Source organism: Tenebrio molitor, chromosome 6, assembly GCF_963966145.1.
Source record: "Tenebrio molitor chromosome 6, icTenMoli1.1, whole genome shotgun sequence".
Taxonomy (NCBI): Eukaryota; Metazoa; Arthropoda; class Insecta; order Coleoptera; family Tenebrionidae; genus Tenebrio; species Tenebrio molitor.
In genome coordinates, this window is record NC_091051.1 from 18,752,780 (window position 1) to 18,776,989 (window position 24,210).

Sequence of the window (24,210 nt, forward strand, 5' to 3'; positions counted from 1 at the left end):
ATTGGGACCGATTTGAAATGTCAAAAATTTCAAGTAGAGACGGCCTTATAGACACCAAAGTGTACAGTCTATTTTTTTATTTAAATCAGCTGTCAAAGTGTTGGTATTAGCCGTTCAGGATTACTTTAAACACGCAGCAGGCCAAGATATTTTTTTGTTAGATTGGCGTCAGGTCCTGTCATAATATGACGTTTCGCATTGTTGTCAATTTCGTCATTAATTTAGTTAATAATAATTTACCCAGAACTGCCCTACAAATATGTATGTTTCATTTCAATTAAAATTTTACGATTATTGTTCCTAGTGCGTTCAGTTGTTTAAAAAATGTAATAACCTCGGAGTAGGGTTCGGTTGAATTATAACCTATAGTTGAATTTTTTTAATAAACAATTGTCAAAACGTGGTATGATGAGCCAGACTGTGATTTTCATGATAATACGATTGGTCACATTGAGTGTCAACATTTTTTTATGTAACTGAGCCTGCGCCCTAACGAGCGAGAGATTATTTCAAATTCGAAAAGGTTTCTCCTGATTTCTCATTAAATTTGTTTTGAAAATGAATTCACGGAAGAAAGGTACGGGAAGTGAAGTGAACATAACCTTAACCATGATTTGGTGTCAAATTGTTATACAGCTGGTCCATATGACCAAATTTTAGAGTGGTACAGTAGGGTTTTTTACTTCATTTTGACATTGACAATTGTTTATTAAAAAAATTTCACTATATTATACAGTGAGCGGCAAAAGTATGGAATAAATTCCTTAAAAATTAAACAAATTTTTTTTCAAAAAAAACTTTGGACATGTCAATTTTAGTTTATAAAAATACATGTTTTAGTACCAAAGAAAATTCCAAGCAGTCATTTGTTTTCGAGTGATGACGTCATCGATACTTTTTTTAAATGGAAACCCCTTATTTTTTTTCTTGATTCTGATAGCCCCTTTAATTGTCTAAATGACAGTATAAAAATGTTGTTATCTTACATAAGGAAATTTTTGAGAAAAAAAAAAATAAAGTTGGAAAAAATTAATTTTACTAGAGGTCGCCCAGCGGTCGAAATTCGACCGTTTTAATTAAATTTTTAAGTTTGAATGTTAGTGAAGTTTTTTTTTTTTATCAAAGAGTATACCTCTATAATTATCGCATACCTATAATTTTTTTGAATTTTGTTCTATTACGTCAGCTGCGAGCGTTTACAAATACGTCATTATGCACTAATTTTATATAGTTATAGTTTGGCTATGCCATATTTAAAAAACAATAACGCGTTTTTTGACATTTCGTTAGGTTTTTTATTGCTGTACTGGCTAGGTTTCGCCAAGGCTACACGGTTAATTTGCCGATCTTTATCAAATTATATAAAGTTGTGTAGGACGGCGCAATGTGTGGCCGTGATTTTTCCGTTTTTGTTTCCTTTTTTGGTTCATAGTTTTAAGACGCTACACGTTACGTGATTGATACTGATTAGAATTCTTTGTTAGGGAAGCGTTAGTAAGTTCGGAGTAAACGGTCGTGCAGCACAAAACTCGATCGCTGTCGTTATTTTGAACCCGATTTTCCTGCAGAAGTTGTTGTGGTGTAAAAATATTCAATAAGGTGAGTGTATCACTGAGTGACCTGTTTCTGTTGGTGTTGTGGTGAGTTTACCTAGTTTAATAATTCATTTTGATAACGATCATGGCCATAATTAAATACAATTAGGATTGTGAGTCTTAAATGTTTTATAATTAATTGGGGGTAGCTGACTGGGGTCAGGACTGCCCGTGATCTACAAGTAATTGAGGGTTGCTGACTGAGATCAGGACCGCTCGTGATTAATAATAATAATTAATTGAGAGTCGCTGACTGAGATCAAGACTGCTCGTGATTAATAGTTAATTGAGAGTCGCTGACTGAGATCAGGACTGCTCGTGAGTTATAATTAATTGAGATAATGTTATTTTCACCATTGAGGGTAATCATGTTGTTAATTTGATTAGAGTTGTAATGACAGTTGATGAGATTCCTAACTTTGATATGATTGAGCCCCGACATGTCGAGCTAATTAATTAGACTGTCCACCCTTCCTTTGTTTCCGGCAACTGTACACTAGCAGAGACCGTGGAGCTGCTAGTGGTGTGAAATTGATTGTGATCTATTGGACTGGCAGAGACCGGGGAGCTGCCAGTGGATGTGAGACAGATTGAGTGAGTCGCTGAGTGTTATCAGGGCTGCTCATCTGTGTATCGGGCGGAGCGAGTACTTGTACTCATTGCACACCTTCGTCGCGATGGTGATCACAATTGATTGAGGGTCGCTGAGTGTTATCAGGGCGCCTCGTTTGATTACAGTTGTTTATTGAGTTGAGGACTGAGTCCTAGAGGGTTCTGTGTGAACCCTAGTCTTTCCCCTAACCCTGGACAGAGCTCAATTAGTTAATGTTAATTGATAATGACCTAAAGTACTAGAGCTCAATGAATATGTAATAATATTTGACAATCACCAAAGGTATTAGGAGTTGACGTTGCGATGGTACCATATTTAAGGTGTGTGTGATTCATTATTGTAAATATGTGTTGGTTGTGCTCGCACAACACTTTCAGCGAACTGGTTACTCACCACCCCATTTTATTATTTTACAGGAGGTAAGCCTGTGATAGATGTGCAGACCACGATCACCTCGATCCACGACTCAAGCCGCCACGACACCATTGTTAACGTAATGTTCACCCAATTATTTCATCTATTGACAATTACTAAATTACGACATCCTGACACTGCATCAAGTCTGATGTCAGATGTGTTATATTGATTGGTGATTTGATTAGTATCAGTATTATTATTACTTTTGTGTACTGTCTCTCTCTGCGAGAGTTATCTTTCTCGCACTCGCATCATAGCATTAGCATTTGCCTACAGTTGAAATAAAATATTAATACAAAAAATTAAATAAAGACGTGTTTCGTATTTTTTATACCTATATTTTTTATTGAAACAAAAAAACCGGGCGGTTAAAAAAATTAAATGTCCTGTAGCAGGTCAAAGTGCCACTATTCGTTTTGGCCGGAGTAGGAGGCCAAGAGGTCCTACTTATGCTCGCGGGACAATAAGATCGCTGTTCGAAGATCAGGAACAAGCAACACAACGCATGGCACATGACGTCGCGACGCGCCTACCCTGCCGTAACCTTTTTCGGGACGCTCATTTCGAAATAATTCAGTTTGTTTGTGCCGTCAGTCAATTCATTTTGAGTTTATCGGGTCAGGGTTCATTTTTTGTTGATCGGTTCACTTTCAGTTTTCTTTCAGTTTCGCTTTCAGTTTCACTTTCGGTTTTCGTTTTTTCCTGTCGCGTTTCATTTAGAGTCCATTTTTTAGAGTCCTGGTGCCAGCCATGTCGTGGTTCTTCCAGTTCAGTACCGTCGTTCGCTTGTGGTCCGTTTTGTGGGGACACGTCGGGATTACGCTGTGATGCCGCGCCTGGTGTCGCAAGCGTAGTCAAATCTCGGCGAGTCCCAAGCGCATCGGGATCATCTGCGGATGTCGTTTTGGGATCAAATTTTGGAAGAACCACCTTTCGTGAATTACGCGTGGACTCACCGACACATTACCGCTTCAACATCTGAATTTTCCGATCGGTGATGTCCAACGTAAACAAACCGGCGCCATGATCGACCATCTGTCATTTAGCGCGCAAGTGTAGTATCGCCGGAAGTAGTCATCGGGATGCGCGGTCAGTACAATTACCGGGACGCCTTATCGCCCAACGGAATAAGGTCCAGATCTTTCGGGTTGATCTCCTAGAGCCGGGGGTAGCCAAAAAAACCGATCGCGAGCGGAAATTAGAGGACTCGGTCGGCGAGAGCCGAGCGGGCGGCAGGTGCCGCAAGTCGCGAGCTGCGAATCACGTGCGTGGCGTTCGGGATCCGCAATCATCCCTGTGGGTGGATTGCCGAACGCCATGGTGCTTATCGTCCGGCGCTGCCAGCCTTCGGGGCCATCGAGGAGCCCGAAAATTATCGTATCGTACCGCTACCGTTTACCGTTTTGCCGTGGTCGAGAAACCCCTCGTCATCTAGCGAGATAGAGGTAATTATCCTTCATTAGCGAATTCACTTCACTAATTTTCGTCTATTAGGGGTAGTTCGAGCCAGATTACCGTACCGTACCGCGAAGGAGAACCGGAAAGTCCTCCTTCGAATTATCGTGAAGCAACCCCTTTCAGCGGAAAGGTAATTACCGAATCGTTTGAGTTTCGCAACACTAACGTCAATTCGTTAGGGGTCGTTCCTGAGGGTGATTCTTCGCCAGAATCATTGTTCTTTAGGGTCAGCCGGACCAGTTATCGTTCGTTAGGGTGGTCGAGAGCCACATCGTTTTGAGGGTGATTCGTCGCCACATCGTTCGCAGGGGCGATCGTTCGCAGGGAACATCGTTTGTTAGAATGGTCATTGCCAGACCGCATACCGATTCATTAAGGTCGTCGGACCACGCATCGTTTCATTGGGTACCGTTTCGGAAGGACAAAAGAATATCGTCAAGGTCACGCCGCAAGTCGAAAGGACGCAATCGAGGACACACCACATTACCATTAAAGTCGCCACAACTTTATTGCGGAAACATATGCGCCTCAAATTTCCAGCTTCTCAACGTTTAGAACCGTCTCAAATTTATAAAATTTCATAGTTCAACATTTCAGATTTCACAAATTTCACATTTTATTCACTTATAGCAGATCTTCTACTTTCGGAAAGTTTGCAAGTTTCAAATAGCCAAGTCGAATTTTCGGAACTTTTCCGACCGCAGTTTTTTATTGACTCTTTTATAAAATTACAATGTCAGGGTCACCGCCAGACATTCTTTACAAAAGAAATTGAAGTTAAGTTAACGTTGTAAACTTACAAAAGCAGAAGGCTGTGTTTTCCTTTTCTTGTTTTAAATAGGAAACAAATTCTTTCCTTCCTTTTTACATCGGAGTTGTATTAATTTTAAGTTTATTCACAACAATAATTTACAAGGTCACCTGTAAGGGAAAGCTTTCTTAATAAGACCAGAGTAAGACAGTTGAGTAAGATCATTAATGTGAACTGGTCCGAAATTTTCAATTAACAAAATTACGTATAGTAACGTTGGCCAATTCCTCGGACCAGAACACATCTAAATAAGCGAATCTCATTTCCTGGATTGTGAACCCTCAAGTTGAATAAATCAATTATTTAATTCAAAGGGACTAAGTTTTTTTGTTATTTCTGTACTGTCTCCGAAGTATAAGGGAGCACTGAGCACTTGTCCCGGCAGCTGGACAAGCTTAACAACCAGCTCAAAGCAATAGCTGCCTGGCGCCCATTTTTATTTTCCGAACCCACGCCCTCTGCCCTGAAAAACCCCCTGAGAGCCCGGAGCTGTCACTGGCCAACTTTTGGTCATAGTCCATTGAACTTAAAATAAAATTTCATCGTTTGCTAAATGCCCTTGGCCGTTATATTCGGAAATATAAAATCTCAAACCATTGAATGATGATCGAACGCTACTTGCTGCGACGTACAATTGAAAACTGGCTGCCACAGTAAAATTGCAATTTTTTCGAATGTTTGTTTTTGAGACTTATTTATTGTCATCGCAAACGTAGCTATAATTGAAAATTGACTTCTTTGAAAATTAAATGGTAAAATAGTAGGTACCTGAATATGTTAAATTTATACGTGAAATCAAAATTCTCTTATTGCGTTCGGTTCCAGTTAAAACTTCGCAATCAATAGCATTGCGATGCATAAACTTGATGCGTGTTCTTATTCCATAGACTAATGCTTCCTTTGTATTTAAGTTTCTGATCGGTGAAACGTGCAATTAACTTTCAATACTAACTTATGTGGTGGCAAACCACTAATAGTCAAAGAATTTTGTATTTCACTCTGAAGAGCTTTTTTTTTATGAATAATCTAAATAAACTCCCTCTTGGAGTTGATTTCACTGCGGGGGGATTAAATCAATTACAAATCACCCATTCCGCATTCACAAGTGTACACTTACTTACCCACAAACAAAAAACAAAACAAAAAATGCTACTATCGTCGATGCTTAAACTGCGCTCTGTACGTGCAATCCCAAATGTTATTACACATTTGTCATTTGTTTTTCCAACTAACTTCATTTGGTTAATTTATTACATTGTAACGCAATGAATTTTGATAGCTTCTCGCTTGGTGCTCGTCATTTGTTTCAAAATGTAGCGTTATTTTTTTAAATTTTTTTCTTATACATATGAGGTTACACATGTCATACATTGTTGTTTTCAGAATAAAAATCTCCATCAGAATTAGTAAAAAAAAGTATGCGTCCGTATTTGAAAAAAATATTTTGACAGTTTAACCTTGAAGGGTTTTACGTGAATTTAGTACTCCATTTTATAGCTTATTCACAACCATTTAATTTGGTGTATAGATAATTAAAATCCTTCGATAAATAAGGGAGCTATGGATTTGTCTCTTTTTTTGAGGACGCCCTGTATATTATACATACATTTTATCTTTCTGCACTCCTTCTACACATAAACTTTAACTATGCCAAATCTCACAACCCTCCGTGTGCTCAATTTGCTTAAAAAGGGGTACAAAGGTTTCCTTTCACGGATTAATATACCGGGACATTTTTTTAACACTGAACATACTTATTCCCTATGTTCAGTTTTAAAAAACACAGGTCACTGCATGTATGGAATCACGTAACCAATGTAACGAAAATAAGTACTTGACAGTTTAACAAAATGGTCAAGTTGTTTGAAGAAAAAATACACATAATGCAGTTATTCTATGCCAATCAGAGCATTACAAACGTGCGTGACATTTACAATGTAACACATGATAGACCAATTCCATCAATTGGAACAATTTTTAACATTATTTCAAAATCTCTGGTGTTCGGTATAGTTGGTTGCATAGCAACTCACAATGCATTGATCTGTACTTTTTAAAATTGAACATAGGGAATAAGAATGGCCTATGTTCAGAGTTAAAAAAAATGTCCCGGTATAGATAACGAACAAAAACAAGTCAAAAAATCAAGTAGGTAAATCAAATAGTCAAATGTTACTGTCAATTTCATTCGTATGTGTTATTTGTTTTACAAAACGTTTTCGAAAATGACTCATTTAACAAAAACACAACGTATAGAAATTTTAATTTTGATTGGGTGCTGGGATAAAACTAAAACAGGGGGAATTTCTTCATAAACTTGCTTATTGTCAACAAGCTGGGGGATGGCAATTCAAACATTTAATTCCATAATTTTAAGTACTGACTAACACAGTTTTTGATTGTTTTTGTTCGTTATAAAATTATTTTTTCCAACATTATTTTTTTTTTCTCAAAAATTTCCTTATGTAAAGTAACAAAATTTTTATACTGGCGTTTAGACAATTAAAAGGGATATCAGAATGAAGAAAAAATAGGGGGTTTCCATTTAAAAAAAGGATCGATGACGTCATAACTCGAAAACAAATGACTGCTTGTAATTTTATTTTGTATTAAAATATGTATTTTTATAAACTAAAATTGACCTGTTCAAAGATTTTTTTGAAAAAAATTTTGTTTAATTTTTAAGAAATTTATTCCATACTCTTACCGCTCACTATACCATTCACGATGTTTTGGCATAAGGGGAGGCTATGATTTCATTTTTTAACGTTGGATACATGTTTGATCTCTGTCATCTCTGCTGCCACTAAAGTGCCTACCTATCAAAATGAATGTAACATGTTGCCGAATTTACCGTAATCATAATTAAGCGACTTTAAAACATATTGATGGTGTTTGTAGGGGAGACCGGGGGAATAGGGCCACCTTAAGGGAAAGCATGAATATTATTTTTATTTGGGTGAGTTTGTTTATCATTATCAGACAAAGTTAAACTTTAACATATTTCTTATCAACCTGAATCCAGAGATAAGGACAATTTTTAAAATTTTGAGATTTATAATGAAAATAACTCAACCTTACAGATGGTCTCATTACCCCAGGGTCTGGGGTATTGAGACCACGCCTGGCCTGATTACCCCAAAACCAATTAGAATTAGAATTGGAATTAAAAAATGTTGTTATCTTTGATTATTATTCATTATTACAAAAATCACACATATAAACATTAAGTGTATCTGCCCCAGTACTGTCTTTATGCGCCCATTTCCCGCATATGGTGCACCTGAACCAAGTCTCGCGACCTTTACCATAGTCACCACAAATAATGCAATTTTCACCATCATGATCCTTATCGGTGGTTCTTTTATAATGGAGAATCATCTGAAAAAAGGAAAAACGCACATAAACCACTTTGTTTTGTGGGTGGTCTTATTGCCCCATTATTTGACTCTTAAAAACATTTAAAAAATATAATCTGTAATATTCAATAAGACAATCAAATACATACTAAACTGTGTTATAATAATCTTATATTAAACACAAAAATTTTCATAGCAATATCTTTATTTAAATTATTTTTATACTTACTTTTATTTACACCTAAGGTTAGATCAAAACTCACGCTTTGGCTTTTTATTTTATAAAACACCAACTGACGTCACCACAACGACGATTTTTGCTATACAACTTATTCTTCCTTCTAGACGATGGCAGCACCCTATTTTGAAGGAAATAAGAACGCGGTTTTTAAAATATAAGGGTGGCCTTATAGCCCCTGGTGGCCCCATTGCCCCGGTTTCCCCTATTAGACTGCAGAACATATTTTCAGTAAGTTACAATGAAGTCAAGTTTTTTTTTTGTGTATAAATTGAATCGTAGGTGAGTACAAGAAAAAAATGTAACACGGATAGTGAAGGAAGAAACAATGACCCAATTGAAATGGCACAGGGGTTTTGTAAGACCTATTATAACTTCGCGTTAGAGTTGTGAATTTATGGCTTGAGTCTATTTTGAAATGTACTCCTGAAATTTGCCAATATTTTTGTAAATATTGTGAAGAACTTATTTCGGAAGATTGGGCAAAATTAATGTGAAATCTTTCATTTGAAAGCGTTTTTCCTTTAATAATTTCATTAGGAAAATCTGACTCGGAATTTGATTGGGATTTTGAAGCAGGTAATGATGATTCAGAATTTTCTAATGAAATTATGGTAAGTTGAATAGTTTTGTTCTTTTATGTCATAGACGATGGGTGTGTAAATATTTTTCAGAAAGATTCGAATAAAGTAAGGCTTAATAAATAGGTACAAGATTTTATACAATCTAGTTCTAGGAATGATTTGGTTAAAATGAAAAATTCATTGAGAAGTTACTAACTGGTTGGTTAAAACACTCTACAGGGTGATTTACGAGGAATAATGAGCCCGACGGAATAGAAAATGCAACCCGCAATTCATCAGGAGAAAAACCCGGACATTTACCGCTTCGACGTCCGGCTTTTTGTTGCAATGTATTGTGGGTTGCATTTTCTATTCCGTCGGGCTCATTATTCCTCGTAAATCACCCTGTATAGGTGGGTTATCTAAGTGGTGCATAAATTAACAGGAGCCACTTCGTCTTTCGGTCCCGGTCCCTACTATTCTGTAGTTTGTTCAAGTCAGTTTCCTGTTTTGTTAAATTGGATTAAAAATGTGTGAGTATTGTTCTATTGCAAACTAATACAACTGACAACAATGCACTAGACAATGACGCAGTTTATAACCTCAAACTTAGAAAAACATAACCTAATTCAACAGACAGCTTTACTGCCAACTTAAATGCACTTTTTCCATTGCCTCTCCTTATGCCAAAACATCGTGAATGGCAATAAAATACATTTTTATACAACTGACATTAAAAGTGAAGTTTTTAGTGGAAGCTAATTTGATTAAAAATTGCTCTTTATAATTTACTGTGTTAAAAGTATTTTTAACACTAGTAAAAAAAAAACTTTTAACACTACTCTCGTGTCAAAAATGGATTACTCCCTAGAATTCGAACTTTTAGGGAAATAACGTTTTTCATGTTGTGTGTAACTAGAATTTTCAAAAGTTATTTTGAATGCCTAAGGTTGGTTAGTTTGAATTGAGAAATTAAATCCAAATAAATATGCCGCCAGTAACCAAAATTGATTGTGAAACGAAAAATCATCTATCACTTAGCAAGAAATTAGTCATTTGCAACTACATATTACAATTAATTTGCTGTCTTACATTTTTAGGATATCTTTTGTTTGTCACCAGAAACCAAACTAACCAAATTTATGGCAACCTAGTAACGAATATCCCTAAATCCTAGGGAGTAATCCATTTTTGATACGAGAGTAGTTATTTTTTATTTATTTATAAATGTTAAAGAGGCTCTATTTGCCGCTTTTTCAATATCTGCGGGAAATCTGTCGTCGATATTGTAACGGTCCGAATAGGTTCGATAAATTAAGAATTTTAATTTTAAAATAATTTCAACGAAATATTTTAAATACCGTTCATTTGCGACGGAAATGCTGGTCAGTTGTAAATTTTATTGTTGCTTTGTTCACAAGAGTGGCACCACACTCCTCAAGTGAAATCTGCCAACCTTTCTTTGAAAATGCAGGTACGCGTCCGGGGCAAAACATAGCCCAAGGGGAACAAGTGTTCAGGGGAAAAGAAGCGTTGCAATAAATTTACTGTAATTACATGTTCGACAATTTGGGTGGTCCAGTTAAAATCAGGGGATAATTGAATTAATGAATTTGATGTTAGCAGGTTTCAAATTGAGAGAACAACAAAATTAATGTTCATTAGGTTAATTTACTTTTTTTAGCATTCTCAAATTTGTGGCATATTTGTAATTAAAGGGCGAGAATTGCAAATTAAAAACAGAGCGTTTTATCGTAGAAAATAACTAGAATCGTTTGCACTTTTAGTTAGAAAAGTAACAAAGCAAAGTAGAAAGGGAGTCGGTAGAAAACACAGAGGACCGGGTAACGGTAAAGCCAGGTAGTCGTAGAAATCAGACGTGTGAGTGAGAGAGAGAGAGAATGAAATTTACGAAGTAATTATTAATTAGAACGGTTTTGGGGAATCAAACCTATGTAGAACAATTTTTAGAAGTAGCAGAACAACGGAACTTAGTTGTATAAAATGGCACTTGCGTAACAGCGTTTCAAGCCCAATTTAGGTTTCAAAATAAGGTTAATTTGTTCCATTTTAATTATGTTTGTTTCATTTTAATTATGTTTGTTGCATTTTAATTATGTTTGTTTCATTTAAATTCTGTTTAATTCTTGGTGCTGATTTTTATTATTGTATAGAGTCGGTAATTCAGTGTTCCTGTTTAATTCTATTTGTTCCATTTTTAATTGTGTTTGTTTCTTGATGTTGAGGTTTATTATTGTATAGAGTCAGTAATTTAGTGTTTTTTTTCAGAGTTCTAATTCAACAACAAATTATGTACATACATTCGGTCTGGTCCTAACAAAAGTCTAAATTTAAACATTTAAATTAATGGTGGAAAACGGAAACTGTAATTTCAAAAGTTCTAGAGATATCGAAAGGGTGTCGCGGTCGGCGTAAAGTAGAACCATGCTGATTGGTTACTTTGGTCAAGTAGGGGTTGCGAAAATGGGGTGCGCCAGAAATGATAAAACCGATTGCGGGACGGGAAACAAGGCTTTTTTGATTCACTCGGGGTTTGATCTCCAAAGTAGCCGGAGGTACGTTCAGTACTTCCAGCAGCCATTTTGTGACCACGTCCTTTACATTCACAAGGTAAATTATTTATCTAATTCTTCTACATTATTGGTAGTCGCGATTTAATTAGTCAAACAGCTTTTAGTTCTTTATCGTTCTAAAGTAAAGATTATATTATTTTCTTTGAGCTTTTGATGACTACGTGACTCTTTAGAATCTTATACTAATTTCTTTATCGCGAAGTATGTGATCTACTTGCATTTACCGATTGGGGAAACGTGCTCTTGTCAAGGAGGACCATTATGTAATTATTATAAAACATTTACATTCATTATTTATGTCTTGGATTCTCGAGTTCGGGAAGCTACCGCCAGTGTCCGTCGCACTCAATTAGCTGTGATCCGGCATAAGTGCACAAACCGCCATGTCACCCGTAAACGGGACAGTGACCAAACTAGGCCAGCTGACACGTGAAGAGAGGTACCCTTTGGCCCTGTTAGAACCTTTTTTCCCTTTTATTTTCAACCACCGGAGTAGACCGGGGTGATCTATGAGATTCCAGGGCATCGCGTCGGGTTAAATTTTATTGGGGAAATAATTGAAATCTTAATCGGATCACTTAGTTCGCATCTCAAACTCGTATAATGCTGTTCGCGCCACAAACTCATATATTTGCCCAGCTTAGTCATTTATTCATGAGTCAGATCTCAATTCGTGGGCCGAGAGTCAAATTTCGTTGGGTCAAATTTCCACCAACTTCTGTTATTAAATTCATTTATTTATTTCTATAATTTGTTGGGACCAAACACCACCACACTCGATTATTGGTTAAATAAAATTTAAGTGAAGTGTGCTCAATCGTTTTAATTCTATTTGGAAAAACCTTCCAAAGGTACGGCCTCTCGTTAGAACCTAATTAAACAAAATGAATAATAAAACACAACGTAGGATCCATAAATATTTCTTTTCTCATTATTTTTGTTTCGTATTTTTCCGCAAAAATAACATCCGAGGGAATGCGGCAACCAACAATACACCAAATGAGGAAAAAAAATCATCGAGGAAAAGTCAAGGAAGTCGAAAGGTTACAATATCGGCATCGTTAACGTCGTTTTCTTTGCATTCCATGTTTACGAATGCAATAATGTGGAATTGAAAGTGTTTTACAAAAGGTAATGAAAACTTTTTTGACGTTTCTAATAAACAAATGTCAATACAAGACTAGCTACCTGATTTTTGCCGCAGAAATTAAAATAAACATCAAAAATACGACTGCGTTTTTTAATGCAATGCAAACCAGTTGTATAAAAAAAAGATGTATGATGGACGTGTTAAAAGTGATTTTATTTTGTTCGTGGGATTGGTCAACTCGCTGCGCTCGTTTCCCAATCCCACTTACAAAATAAAATCTCACTTTTAACACTTACATCATAAATAACTATTATGTATTATGACAAATCACAATACAGCCAACTAAAATGTCAGATTTTCATAGATAGTCCGAATTTGAAACAATCGTGAATGGTATACAGGGTGTTTGCGACGTTGAGGCGTTCTTTTTAACGTGTGATAGTATGCGTTGTCGTTGTTCTAAAGAGTTTTAGCCAAAATCACCTTAATAAAATGTGTACGGCAATGAAGATACAATAAGTTAATTTTTTTGAAATTTTTGAAACCGGTCCTGTTCAAATTTGCGCTGATTTGTTAGAAATTAGAATTGACAAAAAAAATTAAATGAGCATGGACGTTAATCAAAAATACTGTCAGAGTTGTCATATAATTAGTCGGAATGGCTTTATCATTACGAAAATAATGAGCTCTCAGATATGTTGCTAATGAATGAGCAATGTTATCAGTTATCACGTTATCAGAATGCAGCTGGGGCGTCCAGAGAGCATGCAGAGCGATTTCCAGAAAGACACCATCTTGGGCTACGTCAGTTATTCTAGTACAGCGGAGAAATAGACAGGACCGGACTCAAAATTTTAGAAAACAATAAAAATATACAATCAATTATCTTCGTTAATACAAACATTTTACTAAGAAGATTCAGGCTAAAATTCTTAAGAATAATGTATAGAACCTCGTGTTACAAGGAACGCCTCAACTTCGAAAACACCCTGTATATGCAAGGAGGTTTATGAGGAATTGAAAGTAGTAAAAAGTGCATTTCACAATGTAGGTTGGCAGCGTCGAGCCGTTCAAGGTCATTGCGCATAACTGTCATTTGCGTTTGCGTTGAAAAATTAACGCACAAAATTTGAAACGATGCCTTCAGTCCTTCACCAAAAATAGTCGGCAGCCCCCCCACAGAGTGTGAAAATTGGCCCTGATTCGGTACTGCGAAGAGTTGAGAGGTGACAAACCTAAATTGAGTAACAAGGCGGTTTGTGAGGTACTCGTACTAGGTCCATGTCTCAAACATATTCACTGCATTGTATTTATACCGAGTGGAACAAAAGTATCAAATAACTTTTTAATTTGAAAAATTATGAAAAAAATGTTTAATATAAAAATTGTTTGGTTTATTATCATGCATGCAACATTCTTGATAATGCATTTTCCTACAGCGTGATCAACAATGACTGAGTCTGTTGGCAATGAAACAATTGAAAATACTGGTGATTTTTGTCTAGTAATTGGCACTGACCACGCACTGACCGGATTTTTTAACTTGAGATGACATTAAAAACATTCTTGGTTATGCAGGTTATGTTTATACTATTACAAAAATGAACCTTCGTTGGTAAATTTTAAATTTGCCAAATTTCATTGTCACCAACAGACTCAGTCATTCTTGATCACCCCGTACAAAGGCCCGTATTCACCAACGCCAGTTAAAGTTAACTGTAGGTTAAAATGTTTCGTTACCTTATTTACCTATTGTTACAACAATATTTTCGTATATTTTATCCTACAGTTAACTTTAACTGGCGTTAGTGAATATGGGCCTTAGGACCGGTTTCACCAACGCCAGTTAAAGTTACCTGTAGGCTGTAGGTTAAAATGCTTCGTTACCTTAGTTACTTATTGTTGTAACAATGTTTTCGTATATTTTAATCAGTAGTTAAATTTAACTCACGTTGGTGAAACCGGCCCTTAGTAAGTTAATTTTATCACCTTTGTTTTTTTTTTAATTTTATTCTTTTTCCCCATAATGGCAAAACTGTATTTATGAATACAGAAAGATACGCTTGTTTGAAAATCACACAAAAAATGTATGGGTGCTATTTAAAAAACCAAAGTTGGTTGCCACAGCAGCGAAACAAAAGAAGATAGGAATAAACTAGAAAGACCAGATGATGCAGGATAATACACCAATCAACTTTTATATTAAGGATGAACTGGAGTAACAATCTCAGCAAAAAGTTGCGGAATTCTTATAATGCTATGAAACGTTTATTACGAGGAATCAATATTTGAAAAAAAAGTTTTTAATTTTTGGAAACGAATTGAAATTGTAATCGGTTGCAAGTAAATTTTGTGTTTATTTTCTTGATATTTAGATAATTACTTGCACGTGATTTTACAATCTTTGACTAAGACTGTACGTAAAAGTAAACAGAAGCACATTGAATTCAATTTTCATTGCATTTCTGTTAAAGTTCTTAACGTAACTATAGTAAAACGTGCGATATGAGTGTAATATTGCATACCAACGTCAATTATATGCATTTTGTTCACTTTTTATTGAAATTAAAACAGGTACATAACCTCAAAAACCGTGTTTTTCCACATATAATTAGCGATTACGTGGAAAATCCTCGACCAACTTTCTTTGTAAATTCATTAGAAAATTCTACGATATCGATACTTTATGTGTGAAAAATTTAAGAAAAATTGGCCATTTTGAAATATATTTTTTATCCATTAATATACGAGCAGTGATCGATTTCTCATAAGAAGGCGTGTAAAATATCCTGCAACCTTAAAAGGTAATCACTTTAAAATTCCTCAATCAAATTTTTTTAAATTTGGCACAGTACTTTATCATTGATAGAAGAACTATTGTACCAATTTTGAGCAATTTTCACCATTTTTCAATGTTACTCCAGTTCATCCTTAAACATTTTTTCATAAATTGTCAAATTAAAAAGTTACAGCCAATATTTGATACTTTTGTTCCAGGCTGTATATCTATTTTCTAAATTCTCATTTATTTCCGTAAATACTTTTCTAAAATAGATACATTGGACGTCTGCAATCTAGATATGTAATGGCTTTAAAACGACAAAATGTGTTCAATCCCGAAGAAAAGAACGTTTACTTCATCGTTTAAACTGAAACTGTGTTTCCTTACAAAAATTCGTTGTGTTCCAAAATCCACTTCAATGTAAATGAAAGTATATTTCATTGAAACCTTTAACACTGACCACGTTCGACATTTCAGTTACGTTAGACAGACATAACCTCAGTTTTTCAGTCAAAAACGTCACTTCTTAACGTGGTCCTAACCTAGCTTTTGTCGTTGATCTTCTAAGACATACTTCACAATGTTGCGAAAAATTCAAAGGTTTCTTGAGAAATTTTTCAATTGAACACTCGATATATTCGCTATTCAATCTTCAATCTTCTGTGTAAGAAGGAAACGATAAGTCGGAAAGGAAAGTTTTTAAGTTATTATTTAAATTTCACAAAATTGAATATTTAATTTGATTGAAGTTAGGGCATTTATTATCTAATTGTTTTGAAACTGTAATTAAAATATTGTTGATTTTTAAAATCAATTGTTACTGGGAAATAGATAATAATTGATTTGCACTTGTAGATATCTGAATTTAATACAAAAATATTTATTTACTTTAAAAGATTTTTGATAAGATTTTCTGATTAGAAGATATTATATTTGACTCCTCGTGCCATCTAAAAAAATCAAGTTAGCCTTGTATCTTCAAAATAAATGGATGTTAGAAAATTTAAAAAAATCTCAGATGATTGAATTTAAATACTTCTAGCAATGCCTTTCGGTACTAACTAGTTAATAAATTAATCATTAATAAAAAAAATAATAAAAATATTTCTTTAATTTTCAACAATTTTTTTCTCAAGTTTTTTTAAATGTAAGGGGTTAAAATTTTTATACTATCATGTTGACAATAGATAGACCTATGAAAATGATGACGAATAATTATAGATTGCTGTTTAAAAAAATAGATGATGATGTCATTACTCTGACAAGGAATACCCTGTATTAAAAAAAATGTTACATCATCAATTTATCGAATTGTTGCTTTTCTTTTGCCCGTCACTGTATGATTGTAACGAAGTGTCAAATTTAATTTGACACTTTCAAAAACTCTAGTCACCCACATATTTTAAAGATGTTTTTTTAATGACATCCAAGTAACCTAAAATTATGGCAAACACACCTTGGAGGTGTAGATTTTTAATTGGTTAACTTTAAGTTATCTTATCTCAAATATCTTTTAAGTTAGATTTTTTTTCTTCAAAATTACACATCCGAATGCGATCTCGTGTTTCCCCATTTTCACTGGGGCGCGAGTGCTGAAAGACCCTGTATAATCAAAGGACGAAGAATTTATAATGTCTTTCTAAATATGTATTGCAATGAATGCAGTATTTCATATTTTGCTGACGTATCTCTTGATGAAAATAATACAGAGGAAGCTAAAACTTCCTTCAATAAAATGAATTGTAAATATCCGACATCGATAGATCTAGAGGTAATTTTAGGAATCTTCTAGATTAAATTAGAAAATGTAAGAATTTATATGAGCTAGCACCTTAACGAGCAAATTTATGTAGACGCAATTATGTAGCAGAATCCTGTTTACTACTTATACTGAAATATGTATTTTGAAAACAATAAGTAGTCGAGTGTGCACAAGAAAAATGTATGTCAGAAGGTCAAGACTTAAATTTAATGTTTCATACCCTTAATCATTTTCCGATAATTATTGTTCGTTCGTTCTGACTAAAGTTACAAAGCACTGAAGTATTTAAGTAGAATGAATTAAACGAAACTGATGATGTTCTGTCTAAATCATTAATGTTAATAGCATTTGTTGATGGGAAAATCAATATAATTTCAGGTTTTCTTTAATATAAGAAATAAGAATATTTTACATTACAAAAAAAATTTATACCATATGAAATTTTACTTCTATTGTATTAATTTAGTAGATTCTAAATTAGACTCAAAGAATCTAAATCTGTGTTAAACGGGTTTTCCTTCGGACATTTTCTTCCTAGTAATATCCATGTATTGAAAACAAATTTCGTAGAAATTATGTGGGTTTGAATAATAGTATATTATATACCGAGGGGGAAAGTATTCCATTCCTGTCGAGAGAACAATAGTTTACCGAGAGGTTCGCCTTCGAGCTGACCTAGTTCTCGAGACACAGGAATGGTATCGGGTGTTTTTTAAGTTTCACCTCGTAGTAGGCGTTGAAGAGTCGATTGTGAACGCACCACTTGTGTAAAACGTAAGATTAAACAGCTGATCCGTGATCCGTAACCTGTATAGTGCGTTCACAATCGACTCTTCAACGCCTGCCATGTGGTGAAATTTAAAAAAACACCCGATACTTTCGGCGAGGTTTGTGTACTATTTTATTCACAATCAATTATTTAATAAAACAAGCAACATTATAATAATAAAAATTTAATAAAAAACCAATCTCCAAGATATAAAACTTAGTAGGCTCGCACGATTGAGATTGTATAGTCGTTTTCAATGACATCCGTGCTGTCAGTGTCGTTTTTAATATGTTGTTGCAGATTGTACATACACATTCATAACCAGTATTCAGAGTATAAGAAAATCCTAGTGTAAAGTGTAAAAAAGTAAAAAAATGTCAAACAAGAAATTGAGGTTATGGTAAAAGAAAATTTATATTTCGTGAAACATCAACAACAAACAATAAAACTCAATCTTCAACATGGTGTAAAACATGGTTAAACTAAGTCATCCTCGGAATCTGAATCAGACTACATATTTGCTTAGCTTTGTCGGAAATCATAGATAATAATTTGAATTTGCCGCGTGAAGGTAAATTACCAAATCAGGAAATTCAAAATTACTAAACTGAAACAGTAATTGATGCCAACATACTGTCATACTGACAGCACGGATGTCATTGAAAACGACTATATACAATTTTAGTTCACAAAAGTCAAACCAAATTGACATTTGCTCAGATTTTTTTAACAAACAAATAGTCCAATCAATAGGGAGTTTTACCTTGCAAAAAGTACAGAAAAGTTTATACTTGGCATGTATCTTGTTGAGTTTGCGACCTTGGGGAGTTGCCGCTCGCCCCGTCATAATGGAGAATAGGGGTGCAAAATCACATTTTTGCCATTATTTCATTATCCGTGCGAGATACCTCTAAGTTATTATAGAAAATGTAGAGCATGCAATTCTCTACATTTTTTGTTCTTTATGTTTTTTTGTCAGATCAATAGTTTCGTAGTTACACCGTGTAGAAATCGAGAATTTCTTTTGTCTTTGTACTTTTTATTCTTTTCCACACCACCACAGAGGTAGAGCAATAGGGTGCGTTTTTTTTTTTTGACGTGGTGTCCCCAGTGGGCATAGTCCACGATGCAGTAGAAGTTTACTGTTTTACTCTTTTTGATCTCTTTGTAACGTAGACGGACCCGAATGATCTGGATCGAACGGTATAGATGAGCTGAATTCATCAGAGTTTATGAATTCGGGAATTCCTCTTGAGAATTTTCCTCTTTATTTTTTAAATCAGGAAAGAATATAATTAATAGAAAACTTTGCAGTAAAGATTCTTTGGCTTTTGCCGCAATTTCACTTACTTTGCTCATTATTACAACTAGAAATAAAGACGATTTCAGCTAGTATTTCCAACACAAACACTGTTCGTTTTCAAATAAATAGTAATAAACAATTTCGTAACCGCAGCAACAAAAACAGAACACTTCGAAATTATCGTAATTTTTAGAATCTATTAATTTTCTATCTAAAAGAAACTTAACTTCACAATCGAACATAAAGCTTTGTATGTAATTCGTACATAATTAGGCTTTGTGAACTTGCTCTGTTTATTAGTCTCGCTCGCAAGCTCGCTCTGCGATAAATTTTAGAGCTCGTCCACAAAGACCTAGATTATGTACTTACTACATAAATAGCTACATATTATTTTTACGAGCAGATATTTATAAAAAACTGTTAAAAAAAATCATGTTTAAATTTTTGCCTCAAAATGTGGCTAATGGCGTATAAAATCAATATTTGCAATCCGCTTAGAAAATGTTTCATAGTTTTTGGATTAAATCGATTTTAATAGAAAAATTGCTTTTATTGGTAGTCTTTGGCTTGTGGTCTTGCACAGCCATCTCTACTTACAAGCCGTGAAGTTAGAAATGTGGCAACGTCGCGTGTGGGTCTATTCCTTCATCAGTCCACGTTTGTTAGATAGTGTTTTTGTGAGTTTGAATCAAAAACAGTGATTATTGTCATAGAAATTTGACACTATTCAAGCTGAGAGTTTAAAATTTTATTTTATACTCCTATTTTCCTTTTCCAAATGCCCTCTTCTTTTGATAAAGGTAGATTTTGATTGGAACTTTGAATTAAATAAATATTCACTACGTGTGCTTACTTACATTTATTCCCTACAATCTCCAATACTTAATGACAATTCAAAGTAGGGTTAGAATCAGATAAGGGTTATTTCACATTAAAAGTCAAGACAATGACGTTGATGTCCCACTTTTTTTGCCCGCAATAGTACTAAGTATTAAAATCGTTGAAATCTTAATAATGTTTTTTGTTCGACACTGTCAGAATTTGAGAATTTTCTTTTGTGTGAACGGATTTTGATAAATGTCACAACTTGTCAAAAACAAAACGTCAAGCTAATTTTAAAGATTTTAAGGGAATTTTGAGCCTTTAAGAGGCTAGTCGAACAAAACAACGTTGTATTCAACTCGTTCGTGTGTAAATTTGGCCTTTTTTAGCACTCGTGGCCCTTTAAAACGCGTTTCACTCGCGTTTTAAACTGGCCCACTCATGCCAAAAAAGGTACAATTTACACGCAAACTCGTTAAATAAACTACTATTTTTATACGTTTCCCTTTTATCCATCCTTTATTCATTACATTACTATATGAAATTTAAAAAAATTACCTACCAAAAAACTAATTAACTAGATAATGCGCTTTGAGCGGCCTGGCGCGTAGACACACTTGAAGGCGACTAAGCGGTGTTGCCAATTTTAACTTCACGGCTTGTAAGTAGAGATGGCTGTGGGTCTTGTAAATGTTCTTTAACAATGACTACCCTGTAAAACTGACCTGCTTAGGCCAATTTGTTCGATTTTACGAATAGAGTTGTAAAGGACTCACTGCTGTGGCAATAAAGATCCCCTAATAGATCTAACTGTTAAGATATTGCCGTAAATCATGAAGCAAATACAAATTTGTATATCAAAATGCGTTTATTTCAATAATAACATGTGCTAAAATTAATTTAACATGGTAAAATTATGTGAAAATACCTGAAGGTGCATATGCCACAAGGTTGAATAAATTAAACAACTAATAATTGAGAAAATGCTAAAATTTGACCTAATTAACTTATACATTTTATTTTTTGTTGGTTGCCAATGTGATGCAACAAATAAAATAGCTATTAAAAAGTTAATTGTTGTTCTTTTAGGCCTTATGGCGCAAAAGGTATTATTTACGCCCGCAAATTACTGTATAAATGACTTCATTTTGATACGATTTTACAAAAAATAATTTAGGTCTGCAAAATATGAAAATGAAATCATAATTTTTAAGGTGAATTTTGCCACCGGCGGTAAAAGATGAATACAATTTAATTATCATTAATTATTAATTAATTATCGTTAATGAAAATTATATGTAGTTATAAATGAAAGAAGTATTACTGGTTGTATTTAAAGTTCGTCAGGGTCGGAAAGTTACGTGAAACACCTTGTATATGTATACCGGGTTATTTTATAAATGATTGTCCCATCACAGTTGGCGTTTAAAACCCACCCAAATTTTGGATGTGCCGCCAGCCTCGCAACTTTAGACAAATTATAGTATTTTTTTTCCTGGTAGGCGGTTGCGCGCGCTATTTACGTAATCCTGCAACGAAATGCAACCTCCAACGCCAACTGCAATGGAACAGTCATTATAAATAACCCTGTACATATAATGTGTAATTGTTATTTATTTGTAATTATTTTAAAACAACTGACAACAGTAAAATACAATGTGGGGCATAACATTTAACATTTCTTGTTCATTTCACAACAATAAAACTATTTAGAAGAAACAGAAACAGTTAGAATAAAATATTTTAATGTTGATGTAATCTAACCGGAAACGTCTTGAAATACTTCTTATTTATCATTAAATTCCGAGCTGTATGTATTCGTTTTGTTTTCTGTAAATTGTACCATCATTATTAAATAGGAGACCATACAAGTTGCAATCTAAAAAAGATTTATAGAAGTTTCCTCAAAAATGTCAACAATAAAAATTCTACCACTAGCAGATTTGATGGATCAACTGTGAACATGCCAAACACTTTAACACATAAATTATTATTTTCAATTGACAGATAATACTCTAATAACTAAAACCAAAAAAAATTAGGTGAAAATTGAAACTTGAATGACTGTTATAACTACTTCATTTGAGCTTTCCTTATGAGGTTTACATTTAATTTTCACAACTTGTGGTGCTAAAGCTACAATTTTGTCAATCTGAAACAGAAAAATTTGAATTTTGAATGAACATTTTTGATCAAACAATGAATAAACAAACCTGCAAGTACAGTTGGTAATGTGCTATAATAACCGCCAATAACTCGATCAAGTTCATGCAGAATACATTAACAACAGTTAAATATTTTAAAGAATAAAATTCCTCTTTAAGTAGCAAATAAAGATTGTTAGTAATACTAATAGATGTAAACAGAAACATCGTGCAGATTTGTAGAGAAAAACTGGATATCATGAATTTAGAAATTTTATTTAAGGTTGTGAATAGATTAGTAAAAATTTTAATAACTGTAAGATCTTCCACGTTGCTGTAAATCGCAGGAGTTTTGGATTTAACTATTCTTTTTAAAAACCTCACTAAGAGTTTGTATCTTAATATCAAAAACCAAAGAAATATTACCATACAATAACAAGAAAAATAATTTAGAGTGACAACAAAATAAACTGACAACCAATTGCAAATCGACACCCTTTCATATACGATGACATCACTGACGTAGTTACAAATTGTCACATACGCAATAAATCCAAATGTTACAAAAAACGAGATACTAAATATGGTGTTTACTCTTCGATAATTGTGTTTAAATCCAAAATTGGCTAAGGTTTCGTCCAAAGGCTTCAAATTTTGAAAACACTTATAGAACCTTTTAGAATGTAACCAATTGGCAATTACATTTGACAAAAATGTTATAACCTGAATAGCCATTTGTAAATCAACCACAGTATTTTTTATCCAATTTAAACTGGTCAACACAACGTTGTCAAACCGAAAATACAAAATAATTGCGTATATGATTATTAAAATCAAATTATACAACACTAGTAGTTTATTTCGTTTGTTTTCTGATTTTGCCGAGTTAAGACCAAACATTTTTAGAACAGTTAAAAATCGGCAATGTACGACTTCCATCATACTGAACAATGATACTGAAGAATGACTGTTTAATAATGTGACTTCGCAACTAACTGAAACAATTTCGAAAGAGAATTGAATCAAAAACTTAATATCTTTAACAAGTTGATTTGATATTCGATAATCGATAATGGATAAAATATGTAGTGCAAGAATTTGTAACTTTGCCAATTACTAAACGATATGTACTCGTATGTACTAAAAAGGAAAGAAATACCCACCCAAAGATTGGAATACAGATATAATAATGCCAATGTTTAAGAAAAGGTTTAAGAAAGGTGAAAAGCTACCGAGGAAAGGAAGTTCATTTATGTTTTATATATTTAAAAAAGGCCTTTGACAAAATAAGAAGAAACGATATCGGGAAGTGCATGAGACAAAGAGGAGTCGAAATAAATACGGTAGCAATTATCCAGGCGCTGTACAAGAACAACAGAAATTAGAATATACAATCAAGAATCCACAGAGTTTAAGACGAAAATAGTATTGAAGCAAGGATGTGTACTAAGTCCGCTACTATTTTCCATAGTCATAGACGACATAAAAAAATGCAAAGAAAAACATAAAAACTTGGCAGTAAGCAAATGGAAAATGAAGAATGTGACACTACCAGAACTACCGTTTGCGGATGACGTGGTGTTAGTAACTGAAACAGAAGAAATATTACAACAAAATCTAGAAATATACCAAAAAGAACTGCGGGATGTAATCATGGAAGTAAATATTGAAAAACAAAACTATGATAATACACGAAAGAAAGTAAAGACAGAATTGGTATACAAAGACAAGTATTAGAACAGGTCTCAAACTACAACAACTTGGGCACAATCATAGAAGAATCTGAGAAAGTATACCTATAAGGAAATAAAGCAAAAAATCGGAAAACCTATACAACTCCCTAAGAACCACGTTCCTGGACAAGAAAGAAGTACCGAAGGAAATAAAAAC

General features: G+C 34.1%; 2 long non-coding RNA genes across 2 annotated transcripts; one reads left to right on the forward strand and one right to left on the reverse strand.

The window, feature by feature from the left end:
• Positions 1–2,942: 2,942 nt before the first annotated feature.
• LOC138133080 (uncharacterized) lies at positions 2,943–3,672 on the reverse strand. Its single transcript, XR_011160244.1, has 2 exons — positions 3,582–3,672; positions 2,943–3,515 (listed from the first exon to the last, which is right to left on the reverse strand). It is a non-coding gene; the product is annotated as an uncharacterized lncRNA (long non-coding RNA).
• Positions 3,673–3,923: 251 nt separating this feature from the next.
• Positions 3,924–6,156, forward strand: LOC138133079 (uncharacterized). Its single transcript, XR_011160243.1, has 3 exons — positions 3,924–4,070; positions 4,120–4,213; positions 4,263–6,156. It is a non-coding gene; the product is annotated as an uncharacterized lncRNA (long non-coding RNA).
• Positions 6,157–24,210: the final 18,054 nt, after the last annotated feature.